General features: G+C 34.2%; 2 protein-coding genes across 7 annotated transcripts in view; one reads left to right on the top strand and one right to left on the bottom strand.

Annotated features, from left to right (window-relative positions):
* RASA1 (RAS p21 protein activator 1) overlaps positions 1 to 23686 on the bottom strand; it is a 96021-nt gene that overhangs the window by 47605 nt on the left and 24730 nt on the right. The gene's annotated exons all lie outside the window — the stretch shown is intronic.
* CCNH (cyclin H) overlaps positions 1 to 23686 on the top strand; it is a 109627-nt gene that overhangs the window by 76820 nt on the left and 9121 nt on the right. The window lies entirely within an intron of this gene.

Here is a 23686-nt window from a genome sequence, read left to right as displayed (position 1 = left end):
AACTTCTAAGTCTCTCCGAAAAAGTAATTTACTCAGTTTTCAAGTTGTTCCATAAGTTCAGACCTAATCATCTCACCTATGAACCTCTTCCATTTCTGCCCATCTCTCTACAGCAGGGACTGTCTATGTGTTCAAGATACAAACACTACAATCAAATCCTTACTCAGAAAAATAAGAATAAGATGGACAAATGGAAACAAATGATTAATATATTACTTCTCTACATACTAAGGAACCAAGATTTGACAAAACAAGGCACATAGTACTTGTGAGAAAATAAAACTTTATTCCATTTTAGTGTTTTGCTCTAGAATAGGAAAACAGCATGACATTAATGACCACTGTTCTAATTTCCTATTTCATCAAGAAGCTGATTATTCCCTTTTGGTCTCATGATGATCTACTCCATAACTACTCATTTAAACTCAACTCCTCAAATTTATTTAACAAACCTGAGGAATAAATAATACCTTTGTTATTTTAACTTTTCTGCTCTCAGTTCAACTATATTCTACCCACCAAACTAACAGATGATCTGCTTAAAAGACTGGCTATAACTCTAGCGTCACTCATGCTATGCCTATAAAAGTCTCATGGATTGAAATAAACAGAAGCATACTTAGAAATAGACTGGAATTTCCATATGGTCACAGTAACAAATCTACAAAGTAATTTCTATAAAATATTTTTACAGTTTTAAGAAGTTAGTCAGCCTAACTCATCCTCTGGTGCTTGGTGTCTAACTTGAAACATTCCGAGGAAAACAATAAACATTCATATTACACTGAGATAGTTAATATCTAGAGATAAATCAGTCGAAACTACCAAACTAGTATAACTATTTTTGCTAAAATGAAAGGTTAGTATTGTTCTTGGCTCATTAGGTTATTAAAAAGACAACAACAACTTAAAACTTCTCGAAATAGTCTGGCTGGTATGGCTCAGTGGTTGAACGTCAACCCATGCACCAAGAGGTTGCCAGTTCAATTACCAGTCAGGACACATGCCCAGGTTGTGGGCCCAATCCCTAGTGGGGGGCATGCAGGAGGCAGCCAATGTTCTCTTTCATTGATGTTGCTCTCTCTCTCTCCCTCTCACTACCTCTCTCTCTAATATCAATAAAGAAAAAATAAAAACTTCTCAAAATAATTATTATTAGTTTTCTTCTAAAAACCAATCCGTTTATCTGGAATTCTGTGCATAAGAATGAAATAAAATAATGAAAAACACAATCATGGGGCTTTATTATAACTTACTGGAAAAAATGTAATTTTAAACAATGCTAGAAAGAAGGAAAAAATAATCAATACTGCTTTCTTCAAAAAATCTAGTCTCGGTTCAACCATTACCTTTGAGGTTATTGACAAGTAAATTTAACTTTCAAGAGTTTTTGGTTTTTTTTTGTTTTTAATCTAAAAGAAAAGGTTTAGACTAATGATCATTGAAATTTCCTTGAAGATCTAAAATTTAACAATATATGATTGGGCCAAAATTTGAAGTTCCAGGACACAAGTTTACTTAATTGTGAAAATATATGGAATTGCTGGGTATATAAAACTGGTAATTCTTTATTACCAAAGGAGCGGAGTAACACCACAGAGCAGATTTATACATCACACAAAGACAAAATTAAGGACCATAGTAAGAGAAGTTCCTATTTTGTGTACTTGATTTCTTAAATTCCGGTTGTTTTATTTAAAAAAAAATTAAGATTAAAAGATTTTACTTAATTCTCTTTATCTTGTGAACTCACTTTGAGATAACACAGTGGTATGTGAGGCATTACACAATTACTAATTTATAATAAGTACTTAAAGATTTTTAATGATATATAAAAGATACATTTGTGATTTTTAGATCTGTGGACTTTCTGTAAGATTTTGGCGTTGAAACTGGTATTAAGTTCAAGACAAAAACATTAATTTAAAATAACTTTGTTTCCTGAATATTACGGATTCCCTTCATGTCAAAAGCTCATAAGCTTTGAACACAAAAGCAAAACATGTCAATTCTTGATTATGATTGTAAACTGAAATTAAATTGTTCAACAATAGATCCTCAAATTGTTAAAACATTCCACTGTTACAAGTGTTAGGCTGTTCGAAAAAATCAAATGGTCTCAAAATTCAGAATTTCTTGAATTGTCTTTATTGTTTACTTCAAATTATCAAGGTGAATCAAAGTAACAAAAATATTCTTAAAGTATGTGCACAGATATTTTAAAGCTACTACTGAAGCATCTAAAGAATTTCAATTAAACTGTTACAATATGCAATCTTTATCCCATCTAAAAAATGGAAATAAAAAAAATCGTTAGTATAAAACGAGATAAAAATCATTTTTTAAAATTGCATATAACATCATAATATGCAGTTAAACCTATTTTATAAATAAATAACAAATCTAATGTGATATGATTTGATTCAAATACATCACAGATTTATAGAACCTAAGTAAACACTATATCCATTGAGATTAGTCCTTGGGTCTACTTTCAAACAATGTCTCTCAATATTTTTTTTAACCTATGATTTTTTTTTAAAAAAAAACACAAATTTTTCCTTAGTTGGCAATTTCTCATAAATAATCATTATATATTATATTTAACTTCAGCTGCCAAAACCTATCTATCTTTGTGAAATCTTATGCAACTGGAATCTACAATACTAGAAAGAACACAGAGTAACTATAGTGTTATATTAAGGGTATGAGGACACTCTAAGTGTAATCAAGATTACCAAAAATCTATGGGTCAAATCACCTAAATTAAATTGCTTATATTTGTGGTGATTGTAACTCATGAACTGAACCTGGCACATAATAATATTAATTTTAAAAGTATTTGTTGAATAAAGGAAGACATGTCAAATTATAAAACATAATGTTAGAAAAGAATTTAGAAAGTCCAGTTCGACTGCCCTGCCGATGCAAAAAAGAATCTATATATATATATATTTTTTTTTTCTTTAATGTCCACAATAAGCAAGTTCTGATCTTTGAAGACAGCTATTTTTGTCTAAAATGATAGGAAAACTATTAAGGCTGACAGAGCTCAAAGAAAAATGGCGACATTGACACCCACTAAACTCCTTTAAAAGAGACTGAGCCCCACCCTCTGGTGAGACCAAGATTTAGCACAAACCGGCTCCATAACTATGGTCAAGTCACTACATTTTGTACCTCTCTTGTAAAATAGGGAAAATTATCTCAACCTCAAAATTAAGTATTTTCCTATACCCCTTCAAAGGTAAATATAAAAATGAAAAAGTACAATGGTTAAGGGTAAAGCCTCTGGAGCTACTGGTTAATGTTTGAATCCTAGTTCTGTCACATCGCTGTACAAACACGGGCAAATTACTTCATTTCCGAACCTCAGTTTCCTCATCTATAAAAGGCATATAATAACAGTACTATCTCATAGAAGGTTGGCTTGAAATTATTATTTAAAGTACTAATACATACATACATATAAATTATATGCATATATACATATAAAAGACTACAGTACTGATTAGCACAACTTTATCAATGATAATCACAAATTTTATGGCTGTTGATAATGAAAGATTAATTTGTGAATCACCTAAGCCATAATTATCTTCCTATTTTCCATTCTTGTTTACTTTCCATTTAAATTTGGGAAGAGAACCTAAGAAACCAACTCTTGTTTCTGTTAAAGCATTGTAAGAGGAAATTTCTTTTCTCAAAACTCCTTTTTGAACATTACACATCATACATTAATAGGGCTGGAAACACTGTAGTATTTATAAACTAGAAATTCTTCCATTTCTCCTGGCAGCTCTAGAAAGAAACCTTCAAACAGTTCCACTCTTTCCCCAATATGGATATACAGAGTAAGGCAAAAGTAGGTTTTACAGGTATTCATATGGAAAATCGTACAATTATTAAACAATATAAGAATAAACTGTTTAACATACTCACAACTCTAAGCCTACTTTTTCCCAACCCTGTATTCTTTGGAGGATGGCAAGGACAGTATGCATTTAACATACTGTGATAATGTTCTCATATCTAAAAGTAATATTCATTCTTATTCTCCCCACCCAAGACTGGGAAAGGAAACAGCAGGAAATTTAAGAAGTACATACTTTTTTTTCAGCTAGCTTTGCAAATTTTGCTTAAGAAATGTTACAGGGAGATGTGGAGTCCCTTGATTCCATTTCCTTAGAAAATATACAATCACTTTACCTAAAATATCATAATATGCAAGATAAAACTATATTGAATAAATCAACAATAAAAAAAGACAAGTTGGACAGTTGCAGGAATCACTTTACTTCTAAATTTAGAATCACATACATGTTTCTTCTAAACATATGTTGTATATTGTTGGAGCACATCTGGGGCCTAAGAGAGGCCTTTGTGCTTTCCAGTTGGTCTCTCCTAATCAGGAAGGATAATATAGAAATTTATGCAATAAAAAAACATCCAAGTCTGAATACAGAAAGATACTTCATTCAAACTGCACAATTATTTAACACTAACTTGATAATCTTAAATGGAAACTGTCTACTACAGTAGAAAACAATTAAAATAGTGCTACCATCAACAGACTTCCTTCTTCTAAAAAGGAAACCAAATTGAAGTTCCCAGCAGATCACTTTTACTTTCCACTATGCTCTTCCTCTTAAATATGTCACCAACAGGCACCCAAGTTCTTACAGAGAAATATATATGAAGAAATACAAATGTCAAGAAATCTCTTCTATCACCAGAATCACTTGGGACTCTGTGTGCTTCATCAAACATCAATGTCTAACTTTTTCTGTGACTCTCAAAGATGCTAATCAGATTTTCTTACACATGCTTGTCCTTTCTGAAATTAAATTGGTTATTTCAGGTTGGTAAGACATATACACACAAATCTGCTAAGACTACTATATTTTCCTAAAGCCCCCATATTTCCTTTTAACATAGTTTCTACAGTCGTACTGTCTGGGCTAATGGCTAAGAAAACAAAATTGACTTCTTATTTATTTGGTTTTTTTCTTTTATAGATTTTAGAGAGAGAGGAAGTGAGAAGGAGAGGGAGAAAGAAACATCGAGAGAGAACATCGACTGGCTGCCTCCTGCATGCCCCCTAATGATGATCGGGCCCACAACCTGGGCATGTGTCCTGACAGGGAATGGAACTGGAGACCTCTTGGTGCATGGGTCAATGCTCATCCACTGAGCCACACCAGCCTGACAAGAAATTGACTTTTAAAAGTGAAGGGGAAAGTAAAGAAAAAAAGGTATACTTTTACTGTCATTTTATTGTCTTTTTCTTTTTCATGTCACTATGTGGAAGCTAAAATTTTTGTTTACTAGTAAATTCACTTTAACAACTACTAGGTTAAGCATAACAGGTGTAGTATCCCTTCGACCAACTACATAATTTAAACTTAAGAAGAAATTTCATCCCTGGCCAGTTTGACTCAGCAGTTGGAGTCAGACTTTGGACTGAATGGTCTCTTGGGTTAGATTCCCAGTCAGGGACTCGTACCTAGGTTGCAGGTTCGATCCTGGTCAGGGTTTTACAGTAGGCAACCAATTGATGTGTCTCTCTCACATCATTGTTTCTCTCTCCCTCTCTCCAAGATCCCTCCTTCCCTTGTACTCTAATAAAAATCAATGAAGAAATATCCTCAGGTAAGGATTAACTAACAAAAAAAAAAAGAAGGAACACTCACATGTGTGTGTTAGACATATTTAGAATATTTGTGCTCAGGCAAATATCAAGTGTATGTATTTGTGTATTTAGTTTTATATCTCAGATCAAATTAACTCAAAGCAAGAGCAACAATTCTATTTCCTTGGCCATGGGTAACATATTTGCAGAATCCAAAACAGGTTTTTGATCGGAAGAAATGTTTTGAAAGAATCAGCATTGTCGCATGTTCTATCAACCCAAAAATTCAGTCCACTGGAAGACTAATACACGAAAAGGTGGAAACCAACACCAAGCTTATATAGGCAAAAATGTATACTGAAATGCACTCAACCAACTCTCATCCTCACTACATTTATCACCTATCACCCTAGAAAGGAGATAATGGAGAGTAGAAAAAGCTACTCACTCTCTCTTCTAAAATGGCATGCAATAATGAAACATTTTTTTTTTTAAATAAGAAAAAGAAAAGGCACAATACCTAACCAGCAGGAGGCCAACATCAGTTCCTACCTCACATCCTCAATTTCTTATATCTATGTAATTTCATTCCTCAGAAACCATTCTTACAGTTAAATTTTTCTTAGAACTTAGATACTAATCATGTCTACGGTTAATCTAAAGGTTAAAAGCAAACTCTAATTTAACACTGCCTTTTATGTAGTCCATCTCTAACAAACTATATGCCAACCATTGTGGTATATGGTAGAAAAACAAGTCAACACCTTAGAACACTATGACATAGACATTTCTGATGTAGTGGAGAATAGAGACAAAATAAGCATTTGCAATCTGGTACAGTAAGTACTAGAATGTGGGGGCATATAGGAAAAACATCAGTCTTGGGATTTTAGTATACACTTCCTGAAAAAAATGATTGCTAAACGGAAACCAAAAAGATGAGTAGCAACTAATTCAGAGAAAGCAAGGGACTGAGAAGGTGAGAAAGATGTCATAAGCAGAGGGAAAAATACAGGGAAAAAAAGTTTAGACATAGATATAGGAACATAAGAATACTTTAAACTTTCAAAATATACTTTACAAGTAGAATTCTTATCAAATGAAATGGAAAGAATATACGCTTTCCAATTAGACCAGACGTATAATATTACTTGCTGAACTTCTTTCAGTTCCTCAAACAGAAATATATCTCAACAACCATTTTAAAGTTCAAAATATTCTCAGTTCTATTCTCTCATCTGGTCCCAGCAATAACAATACAGGGCTGGTGGGAGGGAATGGGTATTATATCATAGCACTAAGTTTTCCATAACATGCCCATTATTCTCCTTTATGTTCCCTATATCCTAATCAAATTACATTTATTTGTTCAATAAGTCTCTTTTAAGCACCTACTATATTATAGGCACTGTTTTAGACATTGATTTTATCTCTCTGTGTTTTCTTCAAGGTGTTTTTCCTATGTAAAATTTTTTTAAATGACAGTGAAAAGATTATGCAATTTAGCCAAAGGGCGTCCTAAAACTAAAGCATTTCTTACGGATTTATTTCAACAGAATTTTCTATTTCTCTATTTATTCTGGCTCATGGGAATATCAATACCTCTTCAGCTCAAACTATAACATCTATGAGTACGATCCCCAAATTCTTCTCTATAAACCTGGCTTTCCTCCTAAGCTTCAGGCCTAAATTAACAAATAACTGCTAAGAATCTTCACTTTAAGTGAATATCCAAATCTTAAAAATTAGCAAGGACCCTTTCTAGTGTTCAGATTTAAAACTTCAAAAGCAACTTTGATTCCTTCCTATTTCTCTACCTATAAAACTACTGCCAACAAATTATTCTCCAGTTTTTCACTCCTGCATTGATTACTCTAGTCTCTAGTTGAGGCCCTCCTTTCCTCTCAATACTCTTTTTTATTTTTTTAATAATTTTTTTCTTTTCATTGATTTTCAGAAAGGTAGGAAAAGGGAAAGATAGAAACATCCATGAGAGAGAACATCAACTGGCCGCCTCCTGCGTGCCCCACACTGGGGATTGGGCCTACAACCTGGGCATGTGCCCTGACAGGGAATCGAACTGGCAACCTCTTGGTGCGTGGGTCAATGCTCAACCATTGAGCCACACTGGCCGGGCTCAATACTGTGTCAACCCTCCCTACAACTGATTCATCTTCCTAATAGGCTCTTCCTAAACTAAAAGCTTAATCATTTCATTCTAATAATTCAAAAGTCTACAAATGACTAACCATTATCAAGTGAAGTACAAACTATTTATCTAGGTATTTAAAGGACATCGCAAAAGGTTCCAAACTACCTTGGAGGGAGAGAGGTGCAGAATTCATAGAAAAGAAAGATGCAACAGAAAAAGAGGTTTAGGTTCTGAAGTATGTATGTGATTGTCCAATTAGCCGTCTACTGCCTTGGCCGGATTATCTCAGTTAAAGAATCGTCCCCACACACTGAGGTTGCAAATTCAATCTCTGGTCAGGGCACATATAAGAATCAACCAATCTCCCTTTTTTTTCCCTCTCTAAAATCAATTTTAACTGTCTGCTGCTTACCTGAAAATCAGAATAAGCTGTCCACTGACTGACAAAGCTATTTCTTTTTCATATGAGTTTTTACATTTCTTCAAGTGTATTATGAAACCAATATGTGGGCCCTCAGTAAAATAACCATATTAACCATCCAAAGAAAGAAAAATTGTTTTCCAGGTAGTTACCATGGCCAGAACAATGATACCTTAGAGAGCATTTGTTAAAGGCTGGAGAGCCAAGGTACAAGCAAATAATTATTCCTCATATTTGCTTTAAATTTATACTCTCATAGCTTATCTTTAAAAAAAAAAAAAAAATTGATCTGGTCTCTAGACATTCTAACAAAAAGAAATTAAACAATAATTGAAATTTATACACAAAATATCAGTTTAAATGTGTATCTTTGATAAATTTGAATATCTACTTAATTTTTTCTAACTTTTAATGAAATTACAAATAAATTAAATTACAACTAAGAAACCTTAACAAATTTTTATTAAAATTTTGAACTTTCACTAATAGAAACCGAAGGATAAGCTTACATATTCATTTTTTTAAATAAGGTTTATTTTTTTACCTGTAGTGTACACTATTTTATATCAACATTGTTTCTCAAGCAAAATAAGTAAGCACAAATGCTAGGAAGTATTTAATTTGTTTGACTACTAATATATAAAAACAATGAGAATAAGACTTATTCTCAAGCTGCTAGTACTTAATACTATATAAATACAAACAACAGCTGTACAACCCTCTTCCATATCAAAGCATTCTAATATGAGATATCTAAAAGTACTCTATATGTTTCCCAGATTGAGATGTTTTCTGAAAGAAGATAACATATTTCTTTAAAAACACAAGATTTTGTAAAAGGAAGCTTTTGCCTGTTAGCTATTAATAAGAGCTGCATCATAATTCTGTACTTATTTATGAATAGTGAAAAGAAAAATCAGAAAATAGTCATGTTAATATAAATCTCTTTATATTTTAAATAATTTGCAAATCTCACTCTGCCTAGCTCCCAAATATAATGTCCTCAAAAATTGGCATAATATTCAAGAAAATTTTGTTTAGAATCTCCAAAATAAAAAGAGGTATGCACTACTTATGTAATCTAGGTCAAATATTCATCACATTCATCTGGTATTATGATCTAGATAGAGTATTAACCAATATAATTCATTCCTACCTCTCCAGTCAAGCTTAAGGACAGACCTGTATTTCCAATGGCTGCTGGATCTTTCAATATGGATATCTCAACAGACAACTCAAACTCAACATACCAAAAAAATGACCTCATCCTCATTCTTCCCACATCCCTTCTTTGTCTCCTGCTTTTCATCTTTACTTACGTCATACATCAAATCCACTCACCCACCCTATTAGGGAGAACCACATATTGTTGGTTTTTTTTAAGGTTAAAAAAAAAAAAAAAAAGCAATTACATATGGTTCACCTAGTGGAAACCTCTCATATTTTCTGATTTACTCATTCCTCTATTCTGTTTCCCTCATATGTAATCACTCAAAAAGACCACCAACTTACACCATATACAAGAATAAACTCAAAATGGATAAAAAACTTAAATGAGATTCGTGAATCCATAAAAATCCTAGAAGAAAATGTAGGCAACTAAATTTCAGACATCACACGCAGCAGAATTTTCACTGACTCAACACGTAAGGCAAGAGAAACAAAGAAAAAAGTACATGGGACTATAAGCAAAATAAAAAGCTTCTGCACAGCAAAAACAGCTTCAAAATGGAAAGGGAACCCACTATATGGGAGAGCATAACTGCCAACGATACATCAAATAAAGGGTTAATTTCCAGAATATATAGAGTATTCACACAACAACATAAGGAAGACATAGAACCCAATTAAAAAATGGGGCGAGGACCTAAATAGACACCTTTCCAAACAGGACAAACAAATGGCCAAGAGATATATGAAAAAAAAAATGCTCGATGTCACTAATTATCAGAGAAATGCAAATTAAAACAACTATGAGGTATCACCTCACTCCTGCCAGAATGACTACCATCAACAAATCATCAAACAAGTGCTGGCAAGGATGTGGAGAAAAGGGGACTCTAGTACACTGCTGGTAGGAATGCAGACTGGTACAGCCACTATGGAAAACAATATGATGTTTCCTCAAAAAATTAAAAATTGAACTGCACTTCTAGGAATATATCCTAAGAAGCCTGAAACACCAATCAGAAAGAATATATGTACCCCTATGTTCATAGCAGCACTATTTACAATTGCTAGGATCTGGAAACAGCCCAAGTGTCCATCAATAGGTGAGTGGATAAAAAAGTTGTGGTACATATACACAATGAAGTACTATGCAGCTGTAAGAAAGAAAGATCTCTTATCCTTTGAGACAACATGGAGGGTCCTGGAGAGTATTGTGATAAGCGAAATAAGCCAATCAGAGAAAGGCAAATACGTGGTCTCACTTATTTGTGGAATATAATGAACAAAATAAGCTGAGGAACAAAATATAGACCCAGAGACATAGAAAGGAGTATGGTTAAGACTGACAAATCTCAGAGGAGGGGGACAGGGGGCGGGGCGGAGATAAACCAAATAACTTATATGCATGTATGCGTAACCAATGAATATCGACAACAATTCTGGGGGGAGGGGCAGGATCAGAAGGAGGCTGTCTAGGGAGGAAAAAGGAGAAACATCTGTAACAAAAATAAATTAATAAAAAAATAAAACCTATACTACAACCTAAAAAAAAAGGCTTAAAATTCCAAATTCTCAGCGCCCTTTTATCTATCTAATCTCTTCCTTTTCCACTGTCAGTGGCCTTCCTCATCATGTGTAGCAATTTCTGCAATAGGTCTTCTAGCTTCACTGCTCTTCCATTTCCTTCTACATCTGCAATAATACCTTCAGAAACAGCTACACCTGAATCACAGTCAAAAACTGAAATGGTCCCTTGCTTACAGAATTAAGTCCAAACTACTGAATGGCATTCAGTAATTGTTATGACTTTTCTATTCACCACAGGACAATTTGCCACTTCCAAAACATACCAAGCACATACTCACCAGCCTCTATCCCTTTGATCAACCAATTCCTTTCATTTGAAATGCCCTTATTGCTATCCTTTGCCTATGGAAATTCATGTAATTCTTCAATGACTAGCTCAAGTGCCATCTCCTTGATCCTCTGGTTGTAATTAATATTTTACCACACGCCCAGCCTATTTTTAATACTTTCCTTTTCACATTTTACCTTGTCTGTAATATAGTCAGTCATTTTCACATCTCTTTTCTCCATTAAATTGAAAGGTACTCGAGGATATTGAGGATGTTTAAGTCATCTTCACCATTCTCTACACTATCAGTTGGCATAATTCTCTGAACGGAGCAGGCATTGACAGGTGAAAGGTTGAGAAAAACAAATTAGTCAAAAATGCCAGCCTACGCTGAAATTCTGAAGTCATAATCCCTTACTGGAATCGGTGTATCTAGCCAAACTGGAGAATGCCTTGCATTCTCCCATTCAAGCTATTTCCTCAACCTGCATTGTCCTCCCACTCCCATTCAAAAGCTCTTTAATAACTCTGCTCAATGAGAATACCTATGCCACCAGGCAGTCAAAATTCCATCTCCTCAAAGAAACTATCTAAAGGCCACTGTTGCCCAAAGTGATGCTTTAAATCTAAAAAACACCTAGCATATAATGCTTATGATTACATCAATTTTCTCACCAGAAAAATACTGAAATAGAAATATTAGTTCCCTCACCTAGATTCCCCTACCTCCCTTACTCTCAATTCACACATTTGCAACCCAGACAGCTTGTTGACACTCAAAGATGCTGGTTTGGTAGTTGCCTGTTCATCACCCATTGCATTCAGAGGAAACAGACTCACACCCACCCTCTCTCTCTGGGACCTCTTTCTCCCCCAATTCCAGCAACATGGTTTCTGAGAACACATTCATTTTTTTTTTTTAAGAACCTGGCTTAAAATCAATCATTCCATGGTGAGCACCTGAACCAAGAAGAGTCAAAACTTCTTTTCAAGTATTTTTTCACACTAGAACTGAAAAATCATTCTGATGACAAAAGCTATAAAATGCAATGTCAAAGCAAGGGTTATTTATTTGATATGTTCTCTACCACTTAGAAGAGCCAGTCTATAATAAGAAAAAATGAGGCTGACAGGACTGAAGAGATAAAGAGATGAAAATGAAGAGTCATGACAGCATTCTCTGTCCAGCTTTCTCTGCAATCTCAGTTACAAGTGTAGTTCCCTTACTTTAGCTGTTTGTCTCATCCTTTTATCATCTCTAGGACCAGCATTTTGGTCTCTTGGACCTTTCACATATTTAAAAAATTACTAGACCCCAAAGAAATTTGTTCATGTGGATTATATCTATCAATATTAATGGTATTAAACATTGAAACTGTGGCCCTGGTCAGTTTGGCTCAGTGGTTAGAGTGTCAGCCCATGGGCCAAAGAGTCACATGTTAGATTCCGGTCAAGGGCACGTGCCTTGGTTGTGGTTCGGTCCCCAGCCCTGGTCAGGGTCGTGTGGTTGTGTGGGAGGCAACCAGTCGACGTGTCTCTCTCACATTGATGTTTCTCTCTATACCCGTTCCTCCCACTCTGTCTGAAAATAAGTGAAAAAATATTCTTGTGTGAGGATTTAAAAAAAGAAAACTGTGAACACTAAAAATGTTTACTATTAATTTTAATTAACACAAAATGGGGTTATTGTTAATATATAAAATATACTCTGTTTTCAAAAACCATTTAATGAAAAGAGTAGCATTAATTTACATTTAAAAAAATTTTTTAATGTTTTTATTGATTTTGGAGAGAGGAAGGGAGAAGCAGAGAGAGAGAGAAACATCAATTGTCTGCCTCCTGCATGCCCCCTACTGGGGATCCAATCGGAAACCCAACCAGAAATCGAACCAGCGGCCATGAGATGTTACTTAACCAACTGAGCCACATTGCCAGAACACTTTACATTTTTATACAATTCTTTGAGAGCTAATTTAACAAAAGACAACTGGATTCGCATATCTGTTTCTATATTCAATCAGTTGCTATATACTATTTGGTTCATGGCATACAAAGATTGATGTAGTTATTTAAAAGTCAGATGAAATACAGGGTGAGGCAAAAGTTGTTCCTATGGAAAACAATACAACGACTAATAATAATACAAGAATAAACTCATTGTTTCATGTAATCACAACTGTAACCCACTTTGTCCCCACCCTGTATAATCTGACCATAATTATAAATATTATGTACTCTGTTCCATTAAAATCAATTGGTCTATTATTTATTCGTGCATATTTGTAGCTCATACAATAGTCACTTGGCTACAATGATTGGTGTGTGTGTGTGTGTGTGTGTGTGTCCGCGCGCACGTGTGTGTGTACAGATAGATTGGTTCACTGAGCTATGAAATCTTCCAAATCCTCCAAATCTTCACATTCTTTATATCACCACTGCAGTCAAGCAGGCCTGGGTTGTCCAAACTCTGCACATCTGGCCCTTACCCTGACCTCTAAGCCCTTGAAACACTCAGTCCAATAAGAATGTTGTTGTTTACTGAGAAGCATGGGCCATGCCAGATCATTAGCAGTAACAATGGGATATTTGATGGGGACCATATTATTAGTTTGACTTCTGGAGTCAAACTGATGAAGTAACTCAGGTCGGCCACACGGGGGCTCCAGGCCTACATGACCAACCTCCCCTCTTCTCCCAAATTCTGGACACCAAGGGTCAGATTAGTTTTCCTGGTAGGTACTTCATACATATTGTCACACATTGCTGCTGGGATAATTAAGCACTGTTTGTATGACTACTCTTGGAGAGGACAACTAGCAGCTTGCCTACTCTCCTGACTTAGGCACTTAGTTCCTTTGCTGATTTTAATCTGTATCCTTTTACTATAATAAATTTTTACTATAAGTTTAACAGCTTTCCTGAGTTCTGTTAGTCCAAGAAAATCACTGAACCTGAAGCTGATTTTAAGGACCTCCAACAATAACCATTAATACATCAGAAAAGTTGCTAGCAGGCACTAATATAGGTGTCATGTATCTTTTCGGGCAGTAGGTGTAATCTTGAAGAAAACAGTAGCACTATCTTTAAAAAAAAAAGTGACCTAACCCTGGCTTTGGTGGGTAAAAGGAGAAAATAAAAAGCACCTCTGTGTATATCATGCACCTTTCTAGGTGACCCCTGCTTTTTTCTATAGTTAAGCATAAGAAAACATTTTTTTTATTTTGTTTGCTGTTGTTTTCATAAAATACTGGCAAATTCTAGCCACTATACTTGCTCAAGTGAAAAATAACTATATGTAGCTTATGGACTGGAAGCATTTCAAATAAATGATCAATTGAAATACAGACCTGACTTTTTTTTAGCTGTTTATCAACTGACATCTTTTTCTTAGCCCAATAAAAGAGTCAGAACTATTATTTTAAAATTATCTCTTGTATCATTAGATTTGTTCTTTTTAATATATTAGGAATTTAAATATAAGTATGGCACTTTGTTTATTAGAACTTCTTGGAGCACAAGAAGAATTCTCCACAAATGATTTTGCTCTTTTGAAAAAATAAGCTGCAAAAATATTTGCTAAACTATATTTAGTCTATAAATGAGCTTATAGTATGTAATATTTCACCCAAATAATTTTTTATATTTTGAAACAAATGTTGAAATTTAATAGTGCCATTACAAATCTCCCAGAAAAAAAAAAATATATCATCAGAAAAGTAATTATTTAGGAAGCTCTCAAAATTCACAGCTGCAGATACAAGGTTCCTAAAACTCTATATTTTACTTGAAAGCACCAAATACTCCATTATTCACCTTAAAGTAAGAAGCTAACTTGGTTTTTTTCTAAGAAAATTCTGTTAAATACTCAAGTATGACTAACCCGTTTATCTGTTGGTCATTTTTTATAATAAAAATAGTGTGTCATAAAAGAATGTGCTAGTTTGCTCTTAATCACACAATTGATTTTCCCCAAGACTTAGTGATGCATTATGTGTATTTTTCATTTCACCACACAGAATATTAAAGACACTCAAAGACTGCAACTTAGTAAAATTAATAATTTTTACTGCTCTACCAAAAACATTCTTAATTGAAACTGGCTTTTTTCTTTTGCTCTACAAGTGTAGGGCAGTGATAAATACAATGACAACCAGTACAGTGTGGTGCCACTTCATTACTTGATACTAAAGTACCAGAAGTTTTACCTTCCATCCCTCTGCAACAGCAATGCAAATGTCAACAATGTGAAAATATTGAATAATGGCTTACTATATGAAAACCGTTCTGACTTTACAGACTTCCTAAAAGGTTCTCAAAAGAACCCCAGGGTTCGGAATTATTTAATATCCTAATCAAAGTGGACTAGAAGTTTGTATTAATCTGGAAAAGCTATTCCAACATCTTTCTTGAAGTGTTTCAGTTAAGCCTGTCAGCTTTTATATGGAAGACAAGGCAATCACCAATATTATAACCAAAATTTTAATTCTTTGCTCTCTATTTCTTTATGCCAAGCCCACCCAGCCTCCATTAGTTATGAATTTTTCATTGTCATTGTTTTCATAAGGTCAACTCTGTTATAAAGTATCTTATTTCCAAATAATTTATTAATTCAAACATAATTTTATTGTACAATGTTTCAGATTTAACTTCCTAGCTTTGACATATTTCTTCTGCTTACTAATATTTTGATGATCAATTCCATTCTATTTAGATTACTAATTTATTTAGTTGAATCGTAGGCTTACAGAATTCTTTAAAATTCCTTAGTTTTACCTGAGGTTTGCTTTGTTCCTAACCTTTAACATAATTTCAGCAATTATTCAGGAAAAGCTTACAAGTCATGTCCACCTGGGACATGAATAATCATCCCTTTTTTTAGTGTATCCACAATTATACGCTACCCACTGTTAGTCACTTAGTAGTTATCTTGGCTATCAGATCAGCTGTCAGGGTATCACAGTGCTTGTGTTCAAGTAACCCTTATTTTACTTCATAATAGCCCAAAGCACAAAAGCAGTGATGCGGCAATTAGGATATGCCAAAGAGAAACCATAAAGTGCTTCCTTTAAGTGAAAAGGACAGGACAGTACAATAAGGTATTTTGAGATAGACCATAGTTATATAACTTTTAATACAGTATATAATAATTGTTCTATTTTATTATTATTGTTGCTAATTTCATACTGTATCTAATTTATAATTTAAACTTTATCATAGGTATGTATGTATAGAAAAAGACAAACACAGTACATATAGGATTCAGTACTATCCACAATTTCATACATCCACTGGAGGTTTTAGAACAACATAATCCTCTGTTGATAAGGCATGACTACTATACACATCTACGTATCTATCGACAACTGAATCTACAAAAAAAAATGAACAAGCAGAACAGAAACATTCTCATAGATACAGGGAACATTTTGCTGGTTGCCAGATGGGGGGGGGGGGGTTTGGGGGAATGGGTGAAAAAGGTGAAGGGATTAAGAAGTACAAATTGGTTGTTAAATTGACAAACCTCAAAGGGGTGGGAAGAAATAAACCAAAAAACTTATATGCCTAACCAATGGACACAGACAACAGTGTGGGAAAAGGCAGGAGGGGGGAGGGAGAGGAGAGGAGGGGGTCATTAACATCAGTAATACATTCAACAATAAAGATAAGTTAAAAAAAAAAGGAAATATAAAAACATTCACACTGTCATTATCCATCATATCATGAAAATCTAAATTAAAACACAAGGGATGCCTGGCTGATATGGCTCAGTGGATTTAGTGTCATTACATGGACTGAGAGGTCCCGGTTCAATTCCCAGTCAGGGCACATGCCAGGGTTGAGGGCTCCGTCCCCAGTGGGGGGCATGCAGGAGGCAGACGATCAATGTTTCTCTCTCACATAGATGCTCCTCTCTCTCCCTTCCTCTCTCTAAAAAAATCAGTGAAAACATTTTTAAAATACAACAACAACAAAAACAAAACACCACAAGGGCTATTTCATCACCCAGCCACCAAACTAACTACAATGAAAAGGATAAACAATCCCAAATGTTGCACAAATGTAGAGTAACTACAATTCTCATACAATGCTACTGGGAATAAACATTGGTATAAGCACTTTATAAAACTATTTAACAGTATCTACCAAGCTTTTATGAACATCCTATGACCTATGACCCAGCAATTCTAATCCTAGGTATACAACTAATATAACTATAAATACATATGGATCAAAAAACACTGCAAGAAAATGTGTAGTAATATTATTTGTAATAGACAAAACTGGATACAACCTAAATGTCAAGTCTACCAATAATAGGATAATAAACTGTGGTAAGGACAGCAATGAAGTGAGGGAAATATTGTTATATGCAACATGGCTAAATCTCATAAATATAACAAAGTTTGTGGAGTAACACAAAAGAATGCATATTATATGATTCAATTTATATAAAATTAAAAAATCCAAAAACAATCTATAATATGAAAAATCAGGATTGTGTTTACTTTGGGAAAGGGTATATGGCAGCGGTTCTCAACAGGGGTCGCCTAAGACATAACAGTAGCAAAATTATAGTTATGAAGTAGCAACAAAAATAATTTTATGGTTGGAAGTCATCGCAACATGAAGAACTGTATTAAAGGGTCACAGTATTAGGAAGGTTGAGAACCACTGGTATATGGGAATTAGACTCAGAGCAGGCACAAAAGGATTTCTGGCATGCTGGTAATATTATGTTCCTTGATTTAAATATGGATTGCATAGGTATTATTAATAATATAATGTATTTATATGCATTAATGCATAGTATTAATAATGTATTAGTACATATACAATACCTATTAATACCCATGCACTAATATAGATATTACTTGTTAAAATTTACTGACATAAAAAGTTATGATGCTAAACTTCATTAGAAAGCATACTTCAAGAAAATAAGTAATTCAAAATAAAGAAAATCTCTTTATACTAAAACTTTAATTTTAACATTAAAGGGAAACATGCTCAAATATATTTTTATACACACACACACACACACACACACAAATAGGCAGTCAGCTATATCCACATTAGACACCTCATAACAGCATACTTTGCGCTCCGCCCCCATCTTTTACATCATCTTGGATTCCATCTTCTTTAACTCCAAATCTCCCCAATGTTTGCACAGGTCAAGACTGTGGTAACTTTTGCAAAATTATTTTATGTTCTGCTCAACAGCCTAAGACTCTACAGTCAGTACTAGCAGCTGAGTCAATGGGTGACACAGAGCCAGGCCCTAGCCCCGTGTCATCTGCTCTGTCTTCCTACATGACTAATAACTCATGATCACTAGGTCAGAGATATGATGGGAATACATGCTTCTCTCTCTTTGGCACATGTACTTTTATACTTCTCATGATTTTTTCACCATTTTTTTCTTTATTCATTAAGTAATTATGTAAACTTTAATCATATCCATCATTTTAAAGCTAGTTCAATAATAAAAAAAAACACTTTAGTCTATTTTTATATAAAAAGCACTTCATCTCCGATTATCATAATTATTATAAAACTCATACAATTTGAACTTGCTTAGGACAAAGCAATTAGATGTGTAGATCTTCTCTCAAAAACAACTGTATATAATCTTATCCAAAAATGTGTTCTCATGTTTCTATCATATTTCTGTCATTGATAAATAAGGTAACTTTCCCTGTTAAGCAAACTTCTTACCCTTATAGTCTTAATAAGTAACATTAAAACATATATTTATTCTTACTTTACTGTCATCTCATCATGGGCACATATTATAGTGTGTGCGAAAAAAAAAATTATATGAAAACATAAGTTCTTAGTACTGCTGCCTCTACACAACATTAACAAGCCATTCACTTATGTATTTCATTCATTTACTATTTGAATATTTACACAGGTTTCTGATTTCTTTGAAAATTCACATCAATGTCACCTGCCCCCAGAAAGCAAGCATCAAATGTTCACCTTCTTATATAAGAATCATACACAGCTCTGGCCGGTTTGGCTCAGCGGTTAGAGGGTTGGCCTGCGGTCTACAGAGACCCGGGCTTGGTTCCCGCTAAGGGCATGTACTTCGGCTGTAGTTTGTCCCCGGCCCTGGTCAGGTCATGCGGGTGGCGGCCATTTGATGTGTCCCTTTCACATCGATGTTTCTCTCTCTCTCTTCCTCTCTCTCCCTCCCACTCTATCTGAACAAAATATCGAAAAATGTCCTCGGGTGAGGATTAAAAAAAAAAAAAAGAATCATACACAAACCTTATATGTAAGTGCTTCATTAAAGCTTTTTTGATAATTATAAAACATCAACATCAGTGTGAATTTTAAAAAGTTACCATGCTTCACACAAACGAAAAATTGAATCATGAGGTAATTAAATAAATTTTCCAATAAATATAGTAATTTATTCAAAGCATTAAAAACTGAAACTCAGGCCCTGGCCAGTATGGCTCAGTGATGAGAGCGTTGGCCCACAGACAGAAGGGTTGCGGATTCAATTCCGGTCAAGGGCAGGTACCTCACTTGTGGTTTGATAGCCGGTCTGGTTGGAGTCATGCAGGAGGCAACCAATCATGTCACATCGATGTTTCTCTCTCTCTCCCCCCCCTCCCCCTCTATCTGAAAATCGATGGAAAAGTGTCCTTAGGTGAGGATTAAAAAAACAAAAAAACTGAAACTCAGGTTTTCTAAAGCCTAAACTATGGGTTCTTCCTCTGTACTAGGTTCCCTGTAAGTATTAGGTAGATAGAAACCTAGCTATTTGCCATTACTATATTTCTCAAAACATGTTCTGCCAAGAATGTTCACTAAGCATGTAATTCAATTTAGGAAAAGCAGAGTTAACAAAAGAGTTTGTTTAACATAGTAAAGACTCTTAGAAATCCTGTACTATTCTGGAATTCCAAGAGCACAGACTCAAATTATTCAACTGTCAAAAAGGTCACAGAATGCCAATTCCTGAACAATGATGTGCACAATTTACAAAATGCTATTAGAGGCTTAAGAAACAGTGCACACTTGTGTACTGGCTAGTAATTTACTGTATTTGTTCAAAATGCTTTCTTCTACTGATCAAATCTCTACCTTAATTCTCTAGGTTTTGACTCAATACATTAAAATACATAGCAAAATAAAGCATAACTTGATTTTTAATATATTCCGGTAAAAACAAGCAATCCAAGCTAAATGACTGTTTTAAAAGACACCTAAATATTTACTATTAGAAATAAAATTATTCTCATTCAAATTACTTATTTGCTATTTTGAAAAAGCTGCTCCCCTCACTTGGCTATCCCCCTCTAGGTACCATTCTCTTCAAGGATTTAGCCTCCACATTTCCACAAGCCAAATTCTTTTACCTTCTTTAAAACTTTTAACTTAAAACTCCTTTAAGCCACTTTCGGTTTCCAGTTGGGCATGTAAGGAACTCAGAAGTTGTTATTGTGTACTAACAACAAATAAAAAGCTGAATAAACTAAAATAAAATTTTAAAAAAATCAAGTCCTGCCCTGGCCGGTTTGGTTCAGCGGTTAGAGCATCGGCCTGCGGTCCTGAGAGACCGGGGTTCGGTTCCCTCTAAGGGCGTGTACCTCGGTTGCAGTTTGTCCCCGGCCCTGGTCGGTTGTGCGGGTGGCAGCCACTCAATGTGTTCCTTTCACATCGATGTTTCTCTCTCTCTCTCTGTTCCTCTCTCTCCCTCCCACTCTACCTGAACAAAAAATGGAAAAATGTCCTCGGGTGAGGATAAAAAAAAACAAAAAACAAAAAATAAATAAATAAAATAAAAAAATCAATTCCTCTTAGATCCATCAGAGAAGTGGGATCATAGGGCAAACCACTGCAAAAACTGAGAAAGAGACAGGTGTATAAAGAGAAGCAGAGACCCAGAAACCTCCCCAAGAATCATCAACAGAGTAGGAAAACCTGAACTGTGATTGACAAATTACTGGAGGTTTAGAGCTGACCAATGCTCAGCTCAGAGTTAAAAACATTAGGAGCTCTCAGGGAATATCTAAATAATCCTCACAGGGAATATCTAAAAAAAAAAAATCACTTCATGTTCTGGCAGGGGAGAGAAAGGAACCATTCTGAAAAACACCAGAGCATTTTAGTTCTTCGTAACAAGGCCTGTCCCTGGGAGAAATTAATTTACCAGAGGCTAAAAACTGCTGAATTTTTATTTATCAAGAGTCCAACCCACCTGAGAGAAGGGAAATACCCAACTTCAGCCAGCCCAAACCTTCCATGTGAGGGAAAGGAAATAATCAACTCCAGCCCTCTACTGCCATCTTGTTCCAACTAAGAGAATTAAAAATAAAACTATTAATAACAAAAGAGGAAAAAGTAGACAACATGAAAGAACAGAAGGATAATGTAAGTAAAGAAATGCAAACTCTACAAAAGTATCAAAAAGAAATGTTAGAGATCAAAAACACCAAAACAGAAATGACGACTGCCTTTGATGGGCTCATTAATATACTGAAAAGTACTAAGGAAATGACAATAAAAACTTCCAAAACTAAAAAGAAAAAATAACTGGGGTATAAAACAGAATATCCAAGAACTATGGAACAACTACAAATTATACATATAATGAGAATACTAGACGAAGGAAAAGGGAAAGGAAAGGCAGACAAGAAATGTTTAAGCAATAATGACTGAAAATTTCCTCAAATTAATGTCAGACACCAAACCACAGATCCAGGAAACACAGAACATCAAGCAAGATAAATAACAGAAGAACTATGCTTAAACATACCATATTCAAACATCAGAAGATCAAATATAAAGTCTTCAAGGAATCCAAAGGAGGAAACACCTCACCCACAGGGCCACAGAGGAGCAAAGATGAAAATTAAATCCAACTTCTTTTCAGAAACCACACAAGAAAGAAAAGAGTGGAGTAAACTATTTGAAGTATTGAGAGAAACTACCAACCTAGAATTCTGTACCCAGCAAAATTCTCCTTCAAAAGTGCAGGGGAAATAAAAATTATCTCAGACAAAAAAAATTGAGGAAATCTGTTCACAGATCTGTTTTGCAAAAAATTGTTAGAAATTTTCAGAGAGAAAAATTATATAGGTAAAAAATTCAGATCTACATAAAAAAAGGAAGAATGTCGAAAAATGAATAAATGAAGGTAAAATAAAAGGTTTGTTTTTTTTTATTAGTTGATCTAACAAGTTTTTTCTAGTAATAACAGTAATAATGTATTTGAATGTATGATTATGCACATTATATATATATAAGCTTATGTACAAGTAAAATGAATGACAGCAACTATACAAGAGATAAGAGAGGGAATTAGAAATGTTTATTATTATAAAGTACTTGCACTATCTGTGAAGCAGTATAGTATTAATTGAAAGTGAACTTGGATTAGTTATAAATGTATACTGCAAACTCTAGGGCACAAACTAAAAAAGTAAAATGAAAAGTATAACTGATATGCTAAGTAAAAAAGGAGAAAATGAAATCATATAAAATAACCAATTAAAACCATAAAAGGCAAAAAAAAAGTGCATTAAATAAAAATAGAAACAAAGAACAAGAGCGGTAAGTAAAAAAATAATAAATACAGTAGGTATTAATCCAACTATATCAATAATTTCACAGGTCACTTGAAAGACAGAGATGGTCAGACTGGATTAAAAAAAAAAAAGACCCAAATACATGTTTCTATATAAGAAACCAACTTTAAATATAAAGACACATAAATTTTAAAATTAGAGATGGAGATCTTAAAAGTTCTCATCACAAAAACCTGTACCTATGTGTAAAAAAAAAAAAGTAAAGGGATGAAGAAAAATATATCATGCTAACACCTAGTCAAAAAAAAAAAAAAGCTGGAAGCTGGAATAGCTACATTCATTTCAGACATAGCAGACGTTAGAGCAAAAAAAGTTATCAAGAATAAAATCAGGCATTACATAATGATACGGGAGTCAATATTCCAAGAAGGCATAATCTTTAGTTTGTATGCACCTAAAAACAGAGAGTGTCAAAATACATGAGAAAAAACTGATAGAACTGCAAGGTAAAAATCTATGAATTTGCAATTATAGTTGGAGACTAACAATCCCCTATCGGAAATGGACAGATCCACGAGACAGAAATTCATCAAGTACACAGCTGAACTCAACAATACCACCAATCAACCAGATACAATTGACATCTCTAGACTATTTCATCCAACAACAGCAGATAACAAATTATTTTTATTTTATTTTTTTAATTGAATGTATGGGGGGGTGACATTGGTTAATAAAATTATATAGGTTTCAGGTGTACAATTATATAATACATCATGTGTATATTGTACTGTTCGCTACCCATAATCTAGTCTCCTTCCGTCACCATTTATGTCCCTTTCTTCAACCTGCCCTTACTCCCCTTTCCCTCTGGGAACCACCATGCAAATTTCTGTGTCTATGATGT

This window comes from Molossus molossus, unplaced genomic scaffold, assembly GCF_014108415.1.
Source record: "Molossus molossus isolate mMolMol1 unplaced genomic scaffold, mMolMol1.p scaffold_m16_p_3, whole genome shotgun sequence".
Lineage (NCBI taxonomy): Eukaryota > Metazoa > Chordata > Mammalia > Chiroptera > Molossidae > Molossus > Molossus molossus.
This window is presented reverse-complemented; position numbering and strand designations above follow the sequence as displayed.